The sequence below is a fragment of the Monodelphis domestica genome, chromosome X, assembly GCF_027887165.1.
Source record: "Monodelphis domestica isolate mMonDom1 chromosome X, mMonDom1.pri, whole genome shotgun sequence".
Taxonomy (NCBI): domain Eukaryota; kingdom Metazoa; phylum Chordata; class Mammalia; order Didelphimorphia; family Didelphidae; genus Monodelphis; species Monodelphis domestica.
This window is the reverse complement of record NC_077235.1, coordinates 60,048,079-60,056,467: the sequence shown is the minus strand read 5'-3', so window position 1 is coordinate 60,056,467 and position 8,389 is coordinate 60,048,079. Positions and strand designations below refer to the sequence as shown.

Sequence of the window (8,389 nt, the reverse complement as noted above, 5' to 3'; positions counted from 1 at the left end):
GGAGGTAATAAAGAACCCCTGGAGTTTACTGAATGGATAGCTAATGCTGCCAGAGCTGCATTTCCAGGAACACCAATTTGACAGCTTAGTAGATGACATGGAATAGAGTTTGGGGGGACATTCACAATTAGGGGGTGGAGCTCAGGTAAAGATCCAGAAAAGGAGACTGAGGAATGGTCACATAGGATGAGAACCAGGAAAGAACAGTTTCATGGAAACAGAGAATTGAGTAAAAGAGGGAGATCAGCAGTGTTAAAATCTACCAAAGAGTATTAAGAAGGATACTTGAGAAATGTATATTATATTTGGCAATTAAGAGATCATTGGGAAATTTGAAGATAGCTGTTTCAGCTGAAAGATGAGTTCTGAGGTCAGACTTCAAACACTATAAGTGAGTGAGAGGAAAGGAGGTGGAAGGTTGAAAAAGGCTGAAAAGGTTTAGAAAAGACAAGTGAGTAAAACAGATAGTGAATTGATTAGGAAGGTATAGTGGAATTGCCTTGTTTTATTGGGAGCCCAGTTGAAATTATCTAACATAAATGCATTGTGGGGCCAAGACAGCTTCTTCCAGCTTTGTTCTTCAGTATGAAAATAGGAAGAAAGGTAGCTGTAGGTGATGGAAGTCAGACAAGGCTAGGGCTCGGCTGGGCAGGATTAGAAGATGGGGTAAGAGGATAAGAAACTCAAGTTGAGAGTAACAAAGATTTGAACTGGTTCAACCAAGAGTTGAGATGGGGAAGGGAGGAGAGTACAGTTCATATAGGGATGATGGCTTGGGAAAGAACTCAGGAGTACAGGGCTTGGAGGCCATGGAGAAGAAAAAGAACAGTTAGGGGATGCAAGGCAGAGGGGGAAATGGAATGACAGCAGATTATTACCATACAAAGGAATTTCTGAATTTATGAGCATGGATGTGTAAAATATGTGGTTGATAGCAAGATCAATGATATTCCTGGTGCATAGCTTTAGTGGGATGGAATAGGTCATAGGAAATTACTAAGTTGAGGAACTGAGAGTTTAAGGTGTTTAAGGATGTAATAGTATAGATATCAAAGGTCTTTCGTGTGAGGGCAGGAGTCAGGGAGGAGAGAAAGACTGGGAGTAGGGCACTAAACTCATTGAGGAAGGAAGGAGAGCTTGGAAGTGATGATGGAAAGCAAGAAGCTTTCCAACTGACTACAGAATACTGGTGAGTAGGCATGGGGGAGCTGTATGAATACTGGAAAGGGAGGTTAGGGGTGCCATGGCATCAAGAGGGAGTCAGGTTACAGGGAGTACAATTCAGTGGAAGGAGTGAGAAAGCAAAAGGAGATGAAAGCAAATTTCTTACCTGTGAAGCAGGCATTCCAAAGACTGCAACCAATGGGGCAGATGGAACAGGTTTGGGTTGAGGGGCATGGGAGAAATGGGGTGAGACATGAGAAAGACAAAAATCCTTAGTATGGCTTTAATGTAAATCTTTGAAGTTTTAATGGCTAATTATGTTCAGGAACTTTTTCAAGGTTGAATGGCTTCAAACTGTGATAGTCTGACTAACCCAGAAATCTTAGTCTAGTATTATAAGTGGAATAAAGTTTCTGGGCCCCCCCTCATATATCTTAGGTGTATGGAGCAGGGCGTAGGGCTGAGATGCATATTAGTGATTGAATTTTGTTCCCTTTGATTTTCCCCCATCTCTAGATGCTAGGGGCAGGTGGTCCAATTCGCCTTTGCCTATTTGTCACCAGAGAGGGAACCTCCTTCACACTGTATGAACACAGGTCAGATAGTGTCTGTCTTAGGATCAGATGGGCTAGAATTCAAATTGGTGTGACTCTCTTAAGGAGTTTTCAGTAGTCATTTAACCAGCCCCAAGTGAGAGGGGTCCTATGGCCCTATGGCCCTATGGCCCTATGGTCCTATGGTCCTATGGTCCTGGTTTCTTTGTGCCTTCTCTTGCAAAGAATATTTAGAGAAAAGTATTTCATTTGCTCCCCTGAAAATAGAATTCTCTCTCCTCAACCCAGAATGGCTTATTCCCAGTTGATTAGTTGTATAGCAAGCCCTGTGGCCTGTTGAAGTTAACAGATCTTCTCTAGCTAAAAACCTGCTTCTTCCCTATGCAGGAGAGGTTCAGGGCCTTCATAGCTGACTACTGTTTATGGCTCTGCAGTGTAGAAGCCCTGGGGGCTCTGGAATGCAGACCAGCTAGGCTGTAAACAATCTCCTAGGGAGCCCAGCTGTGGAGATCAGCTGCCAAGACTGCTGGGAAGCCTGCAGGGTGTGGTATGAACCAGCCCTGGGGCTTTACCAGTGCTAGGGATTCTGGTGGGCTCCTTGCTGCCCTGGAAGAGAGGGATTTTATGTGGCAGAGTGAGAGAGCTGATGTTGTCTCTTAGTCTGGAGAAGAGCCCTAGTGGTTGGCTTAATCCTGTCCAAGTGTGAGTCTCTTTTCCTCTGGCTTAGCACCAAAACAGTGGCATAGTTGAAATAATCCTCAAATTCTATGTCCCCAAAGGAGCAAGTATCCTCAGTTGGGCCCTTATGTTGTTATATGGCTAATGGGGGAGAAATCTCAGGAAAAATGTCTCTATCTAGCAACAATGGATGGGAGTAGATTGACAAAGTATGTATTAAATGCTTGTTATATGCTAGGCACACAGGATGGAACCATCGTCTTGTAGATATGAAGTCCTGGTTCAAGTCCCACCTATGATATATAACAATCATTCATTTTCTCAGTGCCATAGGCAGTTATTTAAGTAATTAGAAAATAAACCAAAGTATTTAGTCATTTGTTTGAAATTAAGTAGTGTAAAGTGTCAGCTAGGTAGCACAGTGCCTAGAGAACCAGACCTGCAGTTGGGAGATCCTGAGTTCAAATGTAGCCTCAGACATGTCTAAACTATGTGACCCTGGTAGAATCCCCAACACATATATACCAATGACTTATTGATGCCATCTTAGGCAAAGTATTTGTCCTCTTGAGCCATCTATTTGCTTGAATGATCATGAGACAAAAATGGATTATGGTTGAAAGCTCTTGTTTAGAAAATTTTATAACACCAATTAGGAGGTAAGAGAACCCTCTAGCAAAACACTTGATATTTTAATTTTCAAATGGAAAAATATTTCCTTTTTTCTCTTCTTTCTTGACTTCTTTTTCTTTCTTATTTTATTTTAAACTTTTCTTGTTCTTACTCTTTCTTTATCTTCCTTATCCTCTTTGCCCCTTTTTTGTTTCTCATACTTTTTCTCATTCCTTTCCCCTTTCTCATCTTTTCTGTTCTTTTTTTTTCACCTTTGTCTTGCACCTCTTTCTTCTCTTGGTTGGCAGTCTTATTGTTGAGGAGACTGTTTAGGGCAGCCAATGAATGGGTAAGTTAGGCCACAAACACCACTACCATCTTCAGGTAAAATACCTTCATAAATGCTTGCAGTTTGACATTAGGCAACAGTTTGAAGATGTCTTGCAGTTTTTAGATTATCTGATGGTTCATAGGCAATTTGCCCATAGCCACTTGCTCCAGATAGCTTCTCATGTCTAGAAGCTTAACATTTAATCCCCTTAAACCACAGATGTGGTTGATAATTGGCTGGGAAATGATGCCTACTGCAGGATCTTGTATATCAAGGAAGAGATGCTCAACTTCACCTTCTTCTGCCTCATATGTTCTAATGCTTTTGCCACTGGAGTTCTATCATCATGAATTTCTTCAAATGAAACATATGCTTCTCAAGGAGAATAAGGGCATTGATATCTGTGCATTATAATAGAGACTCAGCCTTTTTTGTGACACAGATCCTGACTTTGGCTATCCAGTGAAGTCTATGGACCCCTTTTTGGATTGTTTTTAAGTCAATAAAATACAAGGTATTACCAAAAAAAAAAGAAATATATGTTTCTGCTGACTGCCTAAGATCTTTGGGTTTCACATCAACAATAACCAATATTGAGTTATGACAGTATCTCTTCAACAAAAGCAAAGCCATTCTTGTATAACTTGGGGCCAATATGATACTGCCCAGCTTTTTTTTGGCATTGACCTTCTGAAATATTCTATGCATGTTTTCCAAATAATCAAGGTCAAGAAACCAGATGGATTATTCATTTTCATCTTTGCATAACTGTTGGATATATCATGTAACTTTATCTTCCATGCCTCTAAGAGGACACAAACAACATGATCTTGACTGATAACTTTTGCTCTTTGTTTGAAATGGTCTACCACATTGAATAGCACCACAGGGTGAACTACCACTTTCTGAACTGACACCTCTGACCATGACTGCTAGGCCCAGGTCCTACTGTCAGGGAGCACATGCAGGAGTGACTCCCACCCTGCAGACCACCACCAGCCCCTAGACCAGTTATGGTGAATCTTTTTATAGATTGAGTGCCCAACCCGCAACACTCATACCATGTGTGAGTCCCTGCCTTACCCCAGACAGGGTTTGGAGGAAGCACTTCCATTGGGTAGAGGGGTGGGTGATGTAGGAAATATTCTCAGGTATAGTGGAGAGGGGGAAGGGAGCAGCCCACTTTGGCCATAGGTTCACCAACATGGCCCTAGGCCAACCTCTTAGGGAATACCTACAGTAATGCTTGCCTTGTATCCTGCTTTTTTCAGTCATTTCAGCTCTATCCAACTCTCGAGGTTTCCAGGCCCATCTATCAGGGAAAAAAGAAGGCTTGTAGCACCTGGCTCCCTCCATGCCTCAAGCTAGTTCTAGATTTCCTTGAGGCTGAAAAACCACTATAATCTTGCTACCCTACTTCTTCTGGTCTCAAGTAGGTCTGGAATACCACAATGGCAACAGCACCTCAGAAAGGACCACTGTCTCTTAGGGTACTGGTATACCAGAGACACACTGGTGTTTCTTGCAGTGGCCTGACTGATAGGCTCCTTTCTCAAGGAACAGGAAAACCACAAGAATAGCTGCCAATGGATCTCACCTAGTGATACTGAGCTCAGTCTTTGGGGCCTCCGTTTGCACTACCCAACCCTTTTTGCTGCTAGCTCCATTCCTTCTATGGTACCCATTCCTAAGCCTGCTTCAGGCAACCCTTTAAGATTATTTGCTGCTGGGTAGAAACTGACCTACATTGGTAGAAGAAGTAACCTCTTCTAGAAGTTCCTTAGGGATCAAATCTCAAGTTCTGTTCCTATTCCATAAAGTTTGCAAAGTGCTTTCTTTTTAACAATCTCAGACTTTAAATTATTTCTAGGCTTAAGAATACACTAAAACTTTTAGGACACTGCATTTGCTAGATTGTCAACCCTAAACTTAAATGGCTCTGGCCTCATTCATTTTTACATTCAGAAAAGTAACTTCTCTGTCATAATAGATTTCCTTATAACAAAGGTATTTTTAATAGAGAGAGAAACAGTTCAGTTTTAACTAATCATTACTTCAATCACTTCTGATCGTATATTCCCTATTATTCATATGTAGCCTCTCCCTGGTTTGGTATGGTTTTTGCTAGTGGTTCTTTGCATTTTTATTGTTGTTGTCAATATGTATATAATTTTATCAGCTCTTTGCTCTGTATCAACTCATAGGCATTCTTGTATGCTGATCTGAATCTTTCTTACTTTTAGTAAGTTGCATTTCATTCATGTCCTAATATTTATTGTCCAATTAATGGATGTTTGTTTAGTTTCCAGTTTTTACTATGTACAAATAAGGGTTGTAATTAATAGTTTGCTATATATGGGTTAGTTCTTTGATCTTCTTGTGTGAAGGGAAATGAAGAGGTATGGACATATTAGTCAATATAAAGCAACATTCCAGATTGCTTTAGAGAAATTTAGAAAAGTCCCCTAACAGTGGGTCTGTGTGATTTTTTCTTCTGTAGGCTCTCCGACATTGACCATTTCTATCTTTTGTCATCTTTTTCAATTTTTCAGCTTTTAAGGTCAAACTCAAGATTATTTTGACTTGTATTTCTTTTTAGTGATATAGAGTAATCTTTTCATGTGGTTGTTAATAGCTTGTAAGTTTTTTGAGAATTGTTCTTTCTTTGACTATTTATATGTTGGCAAATGGTGTTTGGGAGTATATATTTCTATTAATTCCCTATATATCTAGAATATCAGAACTTTTTCAACAAGAGATGACACAAAGTTTTCTTTCCTTGATCAATTGTTTCTTATCCTATTTGAAATTTTTTTCTGAGCAAAAAAGGTTTTTAACTTCATATCATGGAAATAATGTTTTTATTTCTTGTGATTTAATCTCCTGTTTGGTTAAAAGCTCTCCCCAGCCATAGTCATAAAAGGTGCCTTATCTTATCTTCTAACTTTTTTGTGACCTTTAATATTAAGGTCATATATTTTTAGCCTATTTGGAGGTAGGATATTGATCTTAAACTCAATTTCTGTCCAACTACTATTTCTAGTTGTAATTTTGGGGGCTCACAATCCTTAGATGGAGATATGAGGCTTGAAGGCAGTGAGGAAAGGGTCAATGAAAATGGCTTCCCTCACTACTCCCTCCTGGAGTCCCTGAGTTACTTGAGGGAGACACAATGGAGATCTCCCTTCCATGAAGGCTTGTCCCTTGATGTCCCTGCTGGCCCTCAAGGGTATCGGGGAAGTCTTCTCTACAAGGAGAGGTATGAAAGACCTCAATCTAGATGTGAGCTGCTTTGGGATGCTCACAAGCCTCACCTCATGTCTTCTTGAAAACTGGCAACAAGATGGAGTCTGCCAATGGGCTTACTCTCTAGTTATAAATAAATGAAATCTCATTTATTTATTTATTTGCTATTTTTTTTTTTTGCTATCTGACTGCTTATTTTATTTAATTGTTGATTGGGATAAAGGGTAGAAGTTAAAAGGGGTTGTGGGTCACCCTAAGTCTGTTTCTAAATAAAACTAATTACTGAAATACAAGATTTTCTTGTAGCCAGGAGAGAGGTAGAAAAAGGGGAGAGCACTGCTCACCAATTTGAGTCCAGTGTCTCAACAGTTCATGGAATAAAAGCCTTCAGAGAAATTAAGTTTTCTTGACAGGAACAAGCGGTTTTAAACAGTAACCCATGATGTTAAAATTTCTGTCAGTGTCAGAAATCCCCAAAGGTGTCCTGAATGGCCCAGAGAAACAGCTCCTCCTTCCACTGTATCTCTGCCCTCAAGACCCCTCTCCAGAGGAGAATTTCCCAGAAGTCCTTGTTCAATTTCCAACTGTCATTCCTGTATTCCAATTTCTCTCAACAGTTCTTTTTTCCTACTCCTCATCATTACAAAGTTTTCCTAGGAGCTCTTCTCAAAGTAGTTTTTCCCCAAGCTTCTAATTCTTGTTGAGATCAGTCTGATGTACCAATTTATTTTTCTATATTTTTTAAACCAGACTTAAGAAGTTTTGATGATTGTATAATGGTAGTATAATCTGAGGTCTACAGGTATCATTCCCTCGTTGTTTTTAGCATTTCCCATGAGTTTCTAGAACTTTGGCTTCTTCAAATGCATTGTGATTTTGTCTAGCTCTGCATATAGTTCTTCACTTCCCCTTATCAGTTTGTCATACTGCTAAATCTGTAACTAAATGGTATCATTATTTTTATTATTTTGCTGCCCAACTATGAGTATTGAATAACCTTTCAAATATTTGAGTCACATTTTTCTTCTTTAAAGAGCATTTTGTAACTGTGTTTATATGACTTGTCTATATCTTTGTGGTTTTGATTTTATGCATTTAGTTTTATTTTGAATGTTTTTTCCTTGTATATGTCCTTCTGGATTTCTTTACTTTCCTGAAGATATTATCATAGTCTGTGTCTGCATATTCTCTTGGGTTTTCTAAGTAACCCATTGTGTCTTTTGCAGGGAAGAATAACTTTATCTCCTCTTTGCCAGTGTTTAGGACTTTAATATATTTCTCTTTTCAAGAGAATTTCAAGAAATATATTAGTATTGCAATGAATGAGCATCTTAATTTTATTAATCAATTTATTAGAAAATCTGCTAGTGCTTTTCCCATTGCAAATATGCTGGATTTTGTTTGTACATATGTCTCTTAAAAAATCATATTATTAAAAATCCTTTTGTGCCTTTGCTTTTTTGGAGCATTAGCATAAATTAGTATTATACTTTGTTAAAGACTTTTCCTGTTGTCTGTTGATATAATTATATGGTTTTAAATAATTTCATTTTTGTTTTTAAACTGTTATCTTCTTTCTTAAAATCAATACTATGTATTTTTTCCAAGATAGAAGAGCAGTGTGGGCCATTAGGAAGAGTCTGAGGCCAGATTTGAACCTAGGACTTCCTGTCTCTAGGTCTGGCTCTCAATCCACTGAATACTAGCTCCTCATGGGTCCTTTTGGTTTTAATGTGATTACTTTTAATTGCTTTTCTAATTCTGATCTATCCTTGTATCCCTGGTATAAGTCCTACTTGACCAT

At 39.0% G+C, this 8,389-nt stretch overlaps 1 pseudogene; it reads right to left on the bottom strand.

The window, feature by feature from the left end:
* Positions 1-3,159: 3,159 nt before the first annotated feature.
* LOC100619023 (26S proteasome non-ATPase regulatory subunit 7-like) lies at positions 3,160-7,797 on the bottom strand (annotated as a pseudogene).
* Positions 7,798-8,389: the final 592 nt, after the last annotated feature.